The following is a 13,531-nucleotide window of genomic DNA, read 5'->3' as shown; positions in this document are numbered from 1 at the left end:
CTGGCTCCTCGCTGCTTAAGAAATAAGCAGCAGGGACTTTCCTGGTGGCCCGGGGGTTAGGACCCTGTGTTCCCAGCGAAGGGCCAGGGTTCAATCCCCTGGTCAGGGAGCTAGACTCCACATAAGACAACTAAGGATCCCACACGCCACAGTGAAGATCGAAGGTCCTGCCTGCCGCGACCAAGACTCAGTGCAGCCACACGATTAAACAAACATCTTTAACGAGAAAGAGAGAGAGAGAGAGAGAGAGAGAGAGAGACTGGCACCTAACTCTTCACCATGCCCATAAACCCTTGCGGTTCCGGCCTCCGCCGGCCTCGCCCCTCCCACTCATCCACCCTGGGGGCGCTGGTGGTAAAGAACCTGCCTGCAAATGCAGGAGGTGTGAGAGACGCGGGTTCGATCCCTGGGTGGTGAAGATCCCCTGGAGGGGGCACGGCAGCCCACTTGAGTATTCTTGCCTGGAGAATCCCATGGGCAGAGGAGCCTGGAGTGGTGCAGTTCATGGGGTTGCAGAGTCAGACACAACTGAAGTGACTTAGCACACACACCCTCCCACGCGGCTCCAGCCTCACACCCAGGGAGCTGGCCCCTGCCCCTGGGCCTTTGCACACGCCGTCCCCTCTGCCTGGTGCTCCCTTCCAGCTATGTATTCCCGACTCCACCTTCATGACTCGGCTCTGAAAGGATAAGTCCTGTCTTTGGGTCTCACTGTTTCTTTCCGGCCTGGCATGCACTAGGTGCTGGAGGAAGTCTTGGGGATGAGCTGACTCTGTCTAGTTCATGCGGCTCTGTCCTCAAGTCAGTTTGCCTTCACAAATAAAGAGGTCCTGCTCGAGGGGCCGGGCCCAGACGTGAGGGTCCTTCATGCTTGGGCTTTGGGGGGATATTGTTGTCCGACTCTTTGCGACCCCATGGACTGTAGCCCGCCAGGCTCCTCTGTCCATGGGGATTTCCCAGACAAGAACGCTGAAGTGGGTTGCCATTTCCTCCTCCAGGGGATCTTCCCGGACCAGGGATTGAACCCATGTTTCCTGCTTGGCAGGTGGGTTCTTGACCACTATATCACCGCAACAGATGCTCAAGTGGAGGGCTTGGCTGAGGAGCTCTGCCCAGGAGTGGCCAGAGCCGAGATTCGGCCCAGGTCTGCCCTGAGCCAGGGCCCTATTCCCTCTGAAGATTCACTGGGCGGGGTCTACTCAAGCTGCTCCCACCGATGCAGGAGGGTGTTTGGAGGGCCTCTCTCCCGGTTACCAGCAGAGTCTTGGAGGGAGATTCTAGAGAACTGAGCAGAGAAAACCCATCTCAGAGGAGAGGAGACACCTTGCCAGGCCCCTCTCCACCAGTGAGCTGCGGGGTCTGTGCATGAACTCAGAAACGGCGCCCTCTCCTGGTGCACACAGCGTCTCACCAGCTTGCAGCTGGGCAGCAGTGCTTTGCCAGCCGCTCTTGCACAGTGCACGGCCTGAGCGACTGCACAGGGGCCGCACCGGCCGACCGCGACCCTGGGCCCTGCCGCCCCCGACGTCGGCCGCACCGGGCGACCGCGACCCTGGGCCCTGCCGCCCCTGAGAGCAATGGTAGGTCCTGCTCTTCCCTCAAGGGGGCAGGGAGCCCTTCTGATGAGGGTGTGTAGTCACACACGGGGTACGCTGCCACGCAGTGCTGACTGCTGCCTTCCTTTCTGAGGCTGGGAGAGATGAAGCCCTGCCCACTGCCCTCTGGGAGATTTCCACAGCAGAGATAAGACGCCGGCAGGTCCAGGAGTCACAAGGCCCACAGGGAACACGGCAGCGGGGCTTGGGCTGCCTCCGGAGCACCGTGAAAGTGTAAGAGGCAGAGTGGAAACTCCGGCCACATCATGGGACGGGTGAGAGGTGGCGTGCTGGGGGCCCCAAGGAGACAGCCCCTCGATCCTCTCTCTCGGGCCACCCCGTGCCCTGGGTTTCTGCACGGAGTCAGGAGGCCAGAGGAGGCTCAAGGTCGCCCGGTGGACAGCTGGCAGCCGGCGGGGCCTCAGCCAGCTCCCCAGGCTCCACCCGGGCTCCAGACCCAGCGCCGCCAGGTTGGGCCAGAGGGGGAGCTGGGCCCCGACCGGGGCCCTCTCAGGGCACAGAGGGACCGTTCTTTGTGGCTCAACAGTCCCCCTGTTTGCCCTGTGCCAGGCTGCAGCCTCCCTCGAGGCCTGCTGACCAGGAGGAACTGGTGCCAGCTCCTACAAATACGCCCGGCTTCTGTGGGGAGGCCATCCCGGGCTCTCTAATCGAGTGGGTGGATTTAAAGGCCCAGAGCGCAGTCACAGGACGGGGCAGAGCCCAGGCCGTTGTTCCCTTTAAAACACGGCGGCCGACAAACACACACACAGGAGCCCGGCTGACCATCACGCCTCCAGCGCCCGGGTTTGCTCTGGGGCGAGGCGAGGGCGCAGGCCGTCCGTATCGTAGGCTCTCAGAAGGCCGAGCGATTGGACCACGTGCCTGTGTTTCCTAAGCAGACAGGAAACGCAGAGGAATAAACGCATAAATAAATCCCAGGACGAAAAGAAGGAGACGGAAGCCCAGGGCTTCAGAGGACGCAGTGAACTCAGGTACTGACCTTCCCTGTGCGAATGAAAGCTAAGTCCGCAGGGCCTGCTGGGAGCGGCCGCGCGTGGAAGCCCTTTCACGCAGTGCATTTCAGAGCGACCTGGAGGGGTGGGGCCTCTTACTGTCACCCACCCCCTGCCCCCCATCCCCCCAAGGCACCAGCGAGGGATAGCCCAGGTCAGCTCTGCTCCCAGGCCAGCGCCCCGCCCCCAGGCACCCGGAGCTGCCAGAGGCCCCGGGGCTGTGTCTTCCGGCAGGCCGTGGGCACAGCCTGCTCTGGGCTCACGTAGGCAGGCTGCCGAGGTGCTGGGAGCCGTCCTCCCAGCCCGGCCCCAGCTGGCCCACAGCCCCTCGCCGAGCCTCAGTCTCCTCATCTGTTAAGTGGGCGAATCCCCCAACCTTGCAGGACAGGAGGAAAGGTCACCCAAGGGGAGGGGCCTGGCCACCACCAGGGGAAAGGCGCTGGGGTCTGGAGCTTGGACTAGGGGGCAGCAGTGACCTCCCCGACCAGAGGGCAGCCCTCATCTCTGCAGGGGATGCAGAGCTCCTCGAGAGCCAGTGGGCAGGTGTGCGTGTGTGTGTGTGTCTCTGTGTGTGTGTGTGTCTGTGTGTGTGTGTATCTATGGATCTGTGTGTGTGGGGGGTGTCTATGTGTGTGTGTGGGGGTCTGTGTGTATGTCTCTGTGTGTGTCTGTGTGTGTGTGTGTCTCTGTGTGTGTGTCTCTGTGTGTGTGTGTATCTATGGGTCTGTGTGTGTGTGTGGGGGGTGTCTATGTGTGTGTGTGGGGGGTCTGTGTGTGTGTCTGTGTGTCTCTGTGTGTGTGTTCAGGTGAGCCTGCACAGAGGCCTGAACCCTGGCAGGTCTTCCTGTGGGTTCCCGCCCCCACCTCCTGGCTCTGGGTCCCCCCTAATGGAAAGGTCTGGCGGGGGTAGGGGCGGCGGGTGGGAGACATTTCGTTTTCAGACGGAGGTTCCCGGAGCCGGGCGGGAGAGACACAGCCGGGCCGCCCCATCCCTCTCACCTTATTCCTTGTTCCAGCGCCGGGGCTGGGGACCTCCTGCCTCCTGAGCACAGCCTCGCTGGCCCCCAGGGGTCTCCTCTGCGGCCCCCAGAGCTGAGCTCCGTCTGCCCTCCCCGGGGCCCGTGCAGCAGCCAGCGCGGGTCATAAGCCCTGAGCCCCTGCTTAATCCGCCAGAGCCCGACTCAGAGCCAGCGGACACGTGACGGCCCGCAGACCTGCTCGGCAGGAGGGGGCAGGCAGCGGGGGAGGGCCGTCCTCCCGGCCTGGGGGCTGTCCCTGCTGCGGCTCCAGCATGCAGCCTGCAGTCCTGGCTCCTGCACCGCCGGGAAAGGTATGCACACAGGAGGAGGGGACAGGCAGAGCAGGGAGGTGGAGGGACTCGCGAGTCACCGAACTGCTGGGCAGGCTGGTGTGCAAGCACGTGTGCCTGTGTGTGAAATGGAGCCCTTATCTCACACCATTTACCAACGCCAATCACAGGTCTAATGTGAAAGGTGAATTCATGACGGCAGGGTAGGAAAGGATTCTTAAAACACACTCACACAAATGAAGTTAAGATCACTCAAATTAAGACCTCTGAGAGTGAAACGTTCATTCTAAGACTCCAGGAAGACTGAAAAATGCAAGATATTTACAACACGTATAACTGATGAAGGACTGGAATCTGGAATACCTAAAGAATCCTCAAAATCAACAACAACAGCAGAAAAACCGAGAAGACAGCCTGAGGTAGGCAGGAGGCTCCAGCAGTCCCATCAACGAGGAGACCCAAACAGCCAGTAAACGTATGAACACGGCTCAGCCCCACCAGCAAGCAGGAAGGTGCGGAGTAGAACCGTTCCCCACCGGCCAGGTGAGCCAAAATGGCCAAGACTGACAATAGGGGTGGCGGGTGGCGTGGGGGGGTGATGGGAGGGAAGGACCACAGGGCTGGGCGGCTCTGGGACGACCTTGGACAGCGCGTACCACCTGGCCCGGCTCAAGACAAACAGCAGAGAGGAGGCGGAACACACACTGGGAGGAGGGCGTGTTCAAGAACACAGCCCCGATCTGAAGACACAGACGGAAAATTAAGTGTGGCTGGCGGTGCAGTGGAGTACCACCCAGCCGTGACGAGGCCAAGTGACAGCTCCCGTGACTCTGAGAAGAAGCCAGGCCCGAGCAAACATCTCCGGCCCAAATCCACGTCCGTGTTGTGGGGGTGCGTCTCTTCAGTCGCGTCCCCCTCTTTGCGACCCCGTGGAAGGTAGCCCACCAGCTCCTCTGTCTGTGGGATTCTCGACAGGAATACTGGAGCAGGTGGCGAGCCCTCCTCCAGGGGATCTTCTTGACCCAGGGATCAAACCCTGGCCCTGCGTTGGCAGGCGGGTTCCTGACCTCTAGCGCCACCTGGGAAGCCGTATGCACAGACAGCTCAGAACAGGAACAAGGCCACGTTGTACAGAGTTGCTCAGACAGGTGGGAAGACAGTGAGAGCAAGATGGTGTTAGTACGGAAGTCAGGGTGGCGCGGTCTCTGAGGGGCCACAGTCGCAGGCTCAGCTGTCCTGCGTCTCTGGGCCAGGGTGCTGCTCCTGGGCCTGTCTTTCCATCTTTCCGCGTGACGGTTTGAGATGGAGATCCTGTGTGGTGTGGGACACAGGGGATAGGCAGGGACCCCCGCTGTGATGGCAGCGTCCCAGGCACGACACACACCCCGACAGGGTAGGCAGCCCGGCCACACAGGGCACCTGAGCTGGAGAGGGGCTAATCTGCTACTTCTAACCAGGGCAGAGGATCAGAGACAGCAAGGAACCTGCCCAAGTTTGCACAGCGAGTGGGAAGCCCGCAGGGCCAGGACTGGAGTCTCCCAGAGCCCGAGGGCGGGTGAAGGGGGCTCCTCTCCTCGCCCTTCTGGAAGGCTCTTCCACAGGGAAGCCCCTTTAACACTGACCAGGGTAGGCTCATCTTCTTAGCCCTTAGCAGCAGCTGACACACTCTTCTTGGCTTGCGTCCTCATCTGCTATGGGTCTCCTGCCGCTGGAATCAAAGCTCCCAGAGGGCAGGGCGTTTGGTGTGTAGGTACTCCAGAAATATTCGCTGAATGAGAAAATCAATGGAGCTTGCGTTTCGATCGGGACTTTGAGGCCTTAGAAACACTTAGTAGCTTTTCAATATCCTCAAAGGAGAAAACGGAAGCTAGCCGCATGACACTGCCACTTTCCAGAATTACCTTCACAGCCACCTGGGGAGGGGCCTGCCGTCACTCCCTCACTCCCACTCTAAAGCGGAGGAGACTGAGGCTCAGAGGGCTGTGTGCACGGGCTTCCCTCGTAGCTGGCACGGTAAAGAGTCTGCCCGCAACGTGGGAGACCCAGGTTCGGTCCCTAGGTGGGGAAGATCCCCTGGAGAAGGGAATGGCTACCCACTCCAGTATTCTTGCCTGGAGAATCCCATGGACAGAGGAGCCTGGTGGGCTACAGCCCATGCGGTCGTACAGAGTTGGACACAACTGAGTGACTTAACATTTTCACTTTCACTTAGGCCCCTTGACCACGTCCAAGACCTGATCCTAGTCCTGAATCTGGAGAAGCAGAATGATGAAGCGCCGCCATAACACCCTGGAGCAACTGTCTTTATTAGAACAGCCTGGCGCTGAGCGCTCTTCCAAATCTACATTACCATCCTGATAGCTTTCACTAAGTCCTTAGATTTTTTTTTTTTTTAAGTCATTGGCTCTGGGAGTCCCGGAGCTAAAATGGCCTTCCAGGGGATCTCACCCGAGACATGGGACTCTTCTGGACCACCTCAGGGTGCATATAACTCGGGCAAGGAGAACTCACTGCTTGCTTTCTTGTTTGGCTCTAACTCAGCTGAGCACAACAAAGACTCGCATTAGCCCCTGGCGCTGGGGATCAGCAGGTGCCTGGGCCACTGTCCCACCCTCGGGGGATTCAGAGTCTGGGGAGGAGGAGACTGTCATCCCGCAGGATTGCAGTGGCCCAGGCCCAAACTCGCAGACGGGATGACAGGGGCCCATCACGAGCCTGTCTGTCTCGGTCTGCAGAGCCCGAGGGGATTCTCAGGGTCAGGCCCCTCTGAGCGCCTCCCCTAGGCCGTCTGAGTGTGCAAACCGCCCAGCTGTCCGGGCATGAGGACCCCAGTCACAGAAGGGACTCCAGCCTGCAGTGGGCAAGAGGGGGCAGCATCTCCTGTGGGTGCTGCTGGCCGTGGGGCTGACATCCTTGTTCTGATCTTACAATTCTAGAGCCTTCAGGCACATTAGCAGACGGGTCCGCGGCTTCCCAGATGAAATGGGAAAGAGTGAGACCCTGTGATGAGGCCTGGCACAGAGCAGAGGCTGGAAAGACGTTTGCTGGGTTTGAACCGCGACCGTGCTGGGCCAGAAGGCCACATACACTCAGCTCTGAAAAGTCACCGCAAACTTGACTGCTCGCACCCTGCCTTTCTAAGCCAGCACTCGCGTGGTACTCCACGACGGAGTCCAGGCAGCGGGTGGGGGTGGGGGGGTGTGAGGCGGTGGGTGTCCTGAGGTCAGGCCCACCTCTGGCCATGCACACTGACCCCTCCCCAGTTCAGGGACGATGGGACCCCAGGGAAGGAGGACACAGATTCTGCCTGAGGTGACATGGATGCCTGAAGGCCAGCAAAGGTTTTTGGGTGGCATCGGTGGGGTGGGCCTGGCAGGCACCAAAACGGACGGGCCGAAGGCTGCCTCCAGTGGGCAGGCAGTGGGCACTGGAAGATGCTGCCCTTAGACGTGAGTCTGAGTTACACTTTACGGTGGCCATGAACACCGTGAGCAACGGTAGGAGGTGGGAGCCCAGGCCTCTACAGGGACCTGCCCATGTGATGTTTCTTTCGTATCAGAAACACGTCCTGACAGGGGCAAGCAAGCCCAGTCCTGACCCTCTGGTTATGACAGATAAGGTGGGCGGGTGATGAGACATCTGGTCAACCTTCCCTGACCAGTTAGTGTTCCGCTCCAGCCTGCACACCCCGTGACGGGAGCTCCCTGCAAGAACAAAGGATGACTGTGCTCTTCCAGGGGCGCTTAGGAACTCAGCACCCCGAGTCAGAACATGGGCTGAAGGACAGCTGAGGACTCGGGGGGGGGGGTCCCGGTGCTGCCTTGGCCTGGGCACCCCGTCTGCACAACGGGGCAGGGGCGTGACTCAGATCATGGGTCTCACTGTGGGGCCGGCAGGAGTGGGGTGGACAGAGAAAGAGGCTGGGAGAGCAGGCACCACAGGGAAGGGTGGCGACTCCAGTCACGAGACTCAGGATGACTTAATGCTTGTGAATTGTGTGGAGCCAGAGTCCCTGTCCTCGTTCCTCCCCTGCGGGGACCTCCGGGGCGGGGGGGACGCCGAGTCCTCCCCCAGGCTGCAGCTCCCCAAGGATGGCCGGACTGCTGGAGAGCTGGGGGCCCGGGGGTGCTGTGTGACCCTGGGCACGTCCCTGCCCCCCTCTGGCCTCAGTTTCCCCAGCTCTAAGGGGAGGTGGGCCCTCACGTGCTCCCTGTGGCACTGATGCTCAGGGGCTGGGCCGTGGTGATGCAGCGCCCTAGACAACTCCCGGCCTGTCCTTTCCGGCCTCCGGGGGCTCCCGGGGCCGCTTCTCTTCCCTCCTTTCAAACCCCACTGCACACCGGCTCTCTGGCCACTCACGGCTGCGGAGGCTTGGCCGCCTGGCCAGCCCAAGTGACGAGCCAGGACCAAAGCTGGGGGCAGCGGAGGGTGACCAGAGGTCATCTTGGTCGAGAGCCCAGCTCCCAGAGTTTGCACCCTGTCCGCTGGGGACTGACGGCGGAGCCAGAGCAGGGGCTCCCCAAAAAGTGCGGAGCAAGGGCCCCACCCCCACCCAACGGCGGCGCATCCTCGGAGCGGAGCACACAAAGCTGACCAGGCAAGCAAACGCCCGCCCAGGGGCTGAAGCCCCGACAGGCCCGGGGGAGGGGACACCCACTGCCATCTTTCAGCTCCGCTGGCTCCAGGAACAGATCTGCGATGACAGTGGAGAGCTTAGCGATTTAAAGCGGAAACTGCCTGGCAGACACTTGCGGGGGGACAAGGGGACAGCCTATCACATCTCTGCCAACCAGCCCTGCCTCCTCACAGGGCCAGCTAGCTGGACAGAGGAGAGGTTTACCCGCACCCAGAGCCCCTTAGTCCACGAGGGCTGCCCTCTAGGCTGGCAGATGAGACAGAGTGTCCTGATACCCACAGCAGCGCGTGGTCCCTTCCCAGACACCCTGCTCTCTCCTGCCCCATCTGGGCTGTGGCTGTTCCAGCCCCCGAGTACAGTCCTTTAATCAGACTCCTTGCCTGCTGGGGGGGTCGGACCCGAAGGACCCCCAAGGCTAGGGACCAGCATCTGGCCCACGTGGTCAGGGGAGGAGGGACTGCCCAAGGTCACAAGAGGGTCAGGGGCAGGGCTGAATCCGGGGCCAGCGCCTCCAGCCCAGCCCTGGAGCGTCCATCTGGTTCCCAACGAATTCCTGAGATGCCTCAACCTCCCCGCCCGCAGGCTCCGGACCCTGGATCCGCGGCCGGGTTTCTCCGCGGAGAGGCGGCGCAGAGAGGAGGGGGGTGGGGAAGGAAGGCCGTGGAGGGGGCCACATCTCCCCCCGACCCCGCGACCCTGCGGGCCAGGGTTCACATTTCCCAGCTCAGGCGAGGCGGCCAGCGGTGCAGACGCGGGGCCGGACGCCCTGATTCCCCTCCCCCAGATCGCGCCTTCCGCGGGGTTTCAGAGGAGCGATCCGCAGAGCCGGGAGGCTCGGTCGCCTGCGGCCCCCCGGGAGCGACACCGCAGAGCCCTGTTCCGAAAGCCCGGCGCCCCCGCCTGATCCCCGCAAGGCCGGCGGCCAGCCCGGGCCCGCTGCGGCCCCACGCCTGCGGCCTCGGTCCTCCCCCCGGGCCCGGCTCCGCACAGCCGCCCCCGCCCCCGCCCGGCTCCGGGCGCCGCTCGCGCGTCGCTGCAGACTCGGCCCCGCGGACCCCCGGCCCCCGGCCCCCGGCCCCCGGCCCCGCCCGCCGCCGCGCGCGCCCCCCGCCGGCCCGCCTCCTACCTCGCGGGGCCGCCCGCAGCCTCCGAGCGCGCGCCGCCGCGCCGTCCCCGCCGTCCCCGCAGTCCCCGCGGCCGCAGGAGCGCGGGCGGGAGCGCGGAGCCCCAGCCCGAGCGCCGCCGGCCGGCCGGCCTCCGCGCCGTGACCTTGGCGCGCGCGGCCTCAGTTTCCCCGGCGGCGGCTGGGGGGCGGGCGCCGGGTGCCGCCCCGGCCGCCGACGTCACCCGGGCCCGGCCAGTCGAGGCCGCTCGAGTCGGCGGGGCCGGGCGGGGAGCGGGTCTCGCACAGCCCAGGCGCGGCGGGGCGGGGGTGGGGGGGGGCGCCGGGTGGCCCCGGCCTTTCGCTGCGACCCGCCGAGGCCCCCCCAGATAAGCGCCCCGGAGCCGCAGCCGCAGGCCCCGCCCACGGAGGACCGCGGCCCCCGCCGCATGCCCACCCCGCTCCCCGCAGCCGCCCAGTTCTCGGATGAGAAGACCGAGGCCCAGAGAGGGTCTCCACCGTGCAGGGTCGCGCAGCGTGCTGGGGGCAGGGGCGGGGGGCGGTGCTCTGTAGCCGGCTCCGGGCGGTTTGGGGACGAGGGTCCGGGCCTGCCGGCGGCGCCCCCTACCCCGCAGCAGACACGGCCTGGGCACCCACGGACTGCTGGGGGCGGGCCTCGGGGGGCGGCCCGGCCTCGGAGACGGACAGGCCGTGGGGACGGAGCGGCGCAGGCGGCCTGCAAGGGGCAGGCGCTCCAGGAGGGCTGTACCCCGGGAACAAGCAGCCGAGGAGGGCGCGCTGCCTGGCGTGTAGGGCGGTTCTGAGCGCCCTGACCCCAGGTTCAGGAGGGCTTCCTGTGGTGGGCAGCGGGCAGCCCCCGACCACGTGGGAGCCGGGCGGCCGGGCGCGCGCCCTGGTGGCCAGAATCGGCGAGGCAGGAGGCCGGGCCGGGCCGCTGTGGTCCAGAGGGGAGGAGGCCCGTGAGTGGTTGAGTCAGGAGACAGGCGCCTCGGCCGCCCTGCCACCCCGGGCTGTGTGACCTTGGGCAAGGCACGTCCCTCTCTGGGCTTCTGGGGCAAGGTGGGGGGAGCCCGACTGTGCCCCCTGACAGCCCGTGGCTCTGGGTACGGGGGCCAGGTGGGGAGTAGGCTGTGGATGCTGGAAGAACAGGCAGATCAGAGGTGAGAGGCGGATACTTTGTCCATCTACTTAAGCTGGAAACTATGATCCGGGTTTCACAGCCAAGGGCAGCGCAGAGAAGGTGAGTGTACTCGCCACACTCACAGAGCGGGCCAAGGGCAGGGCCTCAGCTAAGTGGGGTGCAGGACCACCTCAGCCTCTGTCTCGTGCACGGATAAGCACCTGAGCTCTTCCAGGAACACACAAGGCCCTGGTGATGGCAGAGATGGGCCAGGAATGGCCCAGCTCCTGGGGGTCCTCCTCACTCCTGATGGTCCCCCTGGGGGTTGGGCTTCAGGGCATCGCATGAGCCTCCACCCAAAGCCCATGTCATCACTGGAAGTTTTATTTTTAAAAGCTATTTGTATACTTTCATAAACTTTTTTTTTTAAAGAGGTCTTGAAGAAAAGATTCTTGTAGTTTTAATAATTAAAAATGCTTTCACAGAGAAGCTATCTCCTTTCGTTGTCAATGCCAGGAATGAGTTACCTGGCTGGCGGGGAGTCAGGGGAGGGGCTGGGAAGAACTAGGGTCTAGAATCTGTTCCGCAACCGCCTTTCTAAGCCTCGTTTGAATGCATCTGCAAAACAGACCCAATGATAAGACCCCTCAACCTTCCCCCCTTCAAAGGCTGGTCTGAGGATCAACTGTGGTAATGTGTCAGAGGTTGCGGAAGATGCGCTGTGTAAATATTTGTGTTCCCAGAAGCCAAGGCAGAAAATCCGGATAAATCTAACTATATAAAAATGAGAACTTCTACATGGAATAATAACACATACTGCAAAGTAAAAAAATACAAAGGGTTCACTTGGAAAGCGTATCTGCAGCACGGATGACAGGAGTTCACTGAGGAGAATGAAATGAAAGTTAATTTCCCTAATACAGAGAGAGCTCTTTCAAAGAGATGGGAAAACACGACCAACCAATTAGAAGCAAGAGGGCAGAGAATACAAACAAGCGGTTCATGGAAAGACATTCACTTTCACTTGTAACTAAATGCACATTAAAAAATACAAACTGAAATACAACGTGTTTGGCATCGTGTGTTTCTACCAGGCTGGCAAAAAAAAAAAAGTTTGATGATGCTTTTGCTGTGGCAGTTGGGAAGAGATGAGTGCACCCCAGCACTGGCGGCTGAGGTGCAAGATGGCGCAAGCTTTTTTGCAGGGTGGCCCGGCAAAGGCATCCAGCATGCTGTCATAAAGACACGAGGGCAGCTGCACACAGCACGCTGTCAGAGTGAGCAAACAGAGAAGAGAAACACCTCTGGTGTCCAGCCCTGGGGAGAGGGAGCCGGCACGACGGCACCCACAGGCTGAGACTTCCCAGGAAGAGCTCCAGGACGCATTTCTGCTGAGAAGTGCAAGGGACAGAGGCTGTATGCGGTCCCTCTTGTGTACATGGTAAAAGGTTAGACATATATGTGTACTGACATTTCCGACTTCTTCTCCCTGAAAGGATACCCACATACCCAAACAACCTGTTACTGATGGCCGCCTTTCGGGAGGGTGTGTGGAATGGGAGAGGGAGGAGCTTTTCCTTTTCATTTTAAATCTTCATCCTGAGGGCTTCCCTGATGGCTCACTGGTAAAAAAAATCTGCCTGCCAAGGCAGGAGATGCAGGTTTGATCCCTGGGTTGGGAAGACTGGAGAAGGAAATGGCAACCCACTCTAGTATCCATGCCCGGAGAATCCCATGGACAGAGGAGCCTGGCGGGCTACAGCCAATGGGGTCGCAAAGAGTCAGACACAACTGAGAAATTAAACAATAGCAGCAGCTGAGGGTTAGTTGATTTTTTAAAAGTCACCAGGCATTATCTGCACATAGGCACAGGCTCGTGGGGTAATTAAATCTTCTTTACTGCTACTGCTACTGCTAAGGTGCTTCAGTTGTGTCCGACTCTGTGCGACCCCATGGACGGCAGCACACCAGGCTCCCCGGTCCCTGGGACTCTCCAGGCAAGAACACCGGAGTGGGGTTGCCATTTTCTTCTCCTGCATGGACTACATGCAACTAAAAAAGAACGTTTTAAAAAGAATCCTTTCTGAGACTGCACAGGGAATCGAGAGGCTTGCTCTGACCCGGGCTGGGGCTGACGCCCTGGGGACGACTGTCGTCCTCTGAGCCTCAAGGGCCCCTGATGGAGCAGACAGGAAGCCCAGGGCAAGGCAGGTGCCCAGGCTCCTTGCAGGTCTAATGTCACGTCAGACCGAGAACCTTCCGGCTGGAAGAGCCAGCCTGACGCGGAATGCTGCAGGGAGGTGGGGCCCCTGGCCGTGGGCTATGGGAGCAGGGGCCGGGGAGGGGGGGGGCCGTCGCCTCGGCCCGCAGCCCCTCCAGGCTGGCCGCCGTGCCCTCGCCTGCTCCTTCCACCCTCAGTGCCCTGCCGGAAACTCCGGGCTCACATTTCCTCTCCAGATCAGCCCCGGCGACAGGCCCACAGGTTGGGGCTGGAGATCCGTTCCTAGGGGCACGGACAGAGGACCAGGCACCCAGCCCGTGTGCAGGGTGGAGATGTCGGGGGGCGGAGGGCGGTGAGCAATGCCTTCTGCAGGGAGGCTGAGCCACTCACCCAACAATCTGTGACCCCATCACCCCCCGAGCCACGCTGACGCTCTTCGGCTGGACGGTCATGGCTCTGCACCTTCCGGCCTCTATTCATCTCTAGCCCTCCCCGCGCCAAACTGGCAAAAATC

At 61.8% G+C, this 13,531-nt stretch overlaps 1 protein-coding gene across 6 annotated transcripts in view; it reads right to left on the bottom strand.

Moving 5' to 3' along the window:
* IQSEC1 (IQ motif and Sec7 domain ArfGEF 1) overlaps positions 1–13,531 on the bottom strand; it is a 138,348-nt gene that overhangs the window by 62,337 nt on the left and 62,480 nt on the right. The window contains exon 1 of one of the 6 annotated variants that reach the window (XM_069562216.1): positions 9,680–9,702. The exons of the other annotated variants lie outside the window; for them this stretch is intronic. The gene's annotated coding sequence lies outside the window, so the exon portion shown is untranslated. Of the gene's footprint in view, positions 1–9,679; positions 9,703–13,531 lie in introns of those variants that run through there. 6 annotated transcript variants of the gene reach the window in all.

This window comes from Ovis canadensis, chromosome 19 (assembly GCF_042477335.2).
Source record: "Ovis canadensis isolate MfBH-ARS-UI-01 breed Bighorn chromosome 19, ARS-UI_OviCan_v2, whole genome shotgun sequence".
In the NCBI taxonomy this organism is placed as follows: Eukaryota; Metazoa; Chordata; class Mammalia; order Artiodactyla; family Bovidae; genus Ovis; species Ovis canadensis.
Note: the sequence above shows the minus strand (reverse complement) of the source record. Positions and strands in the feature narration are given on the sequence as shown.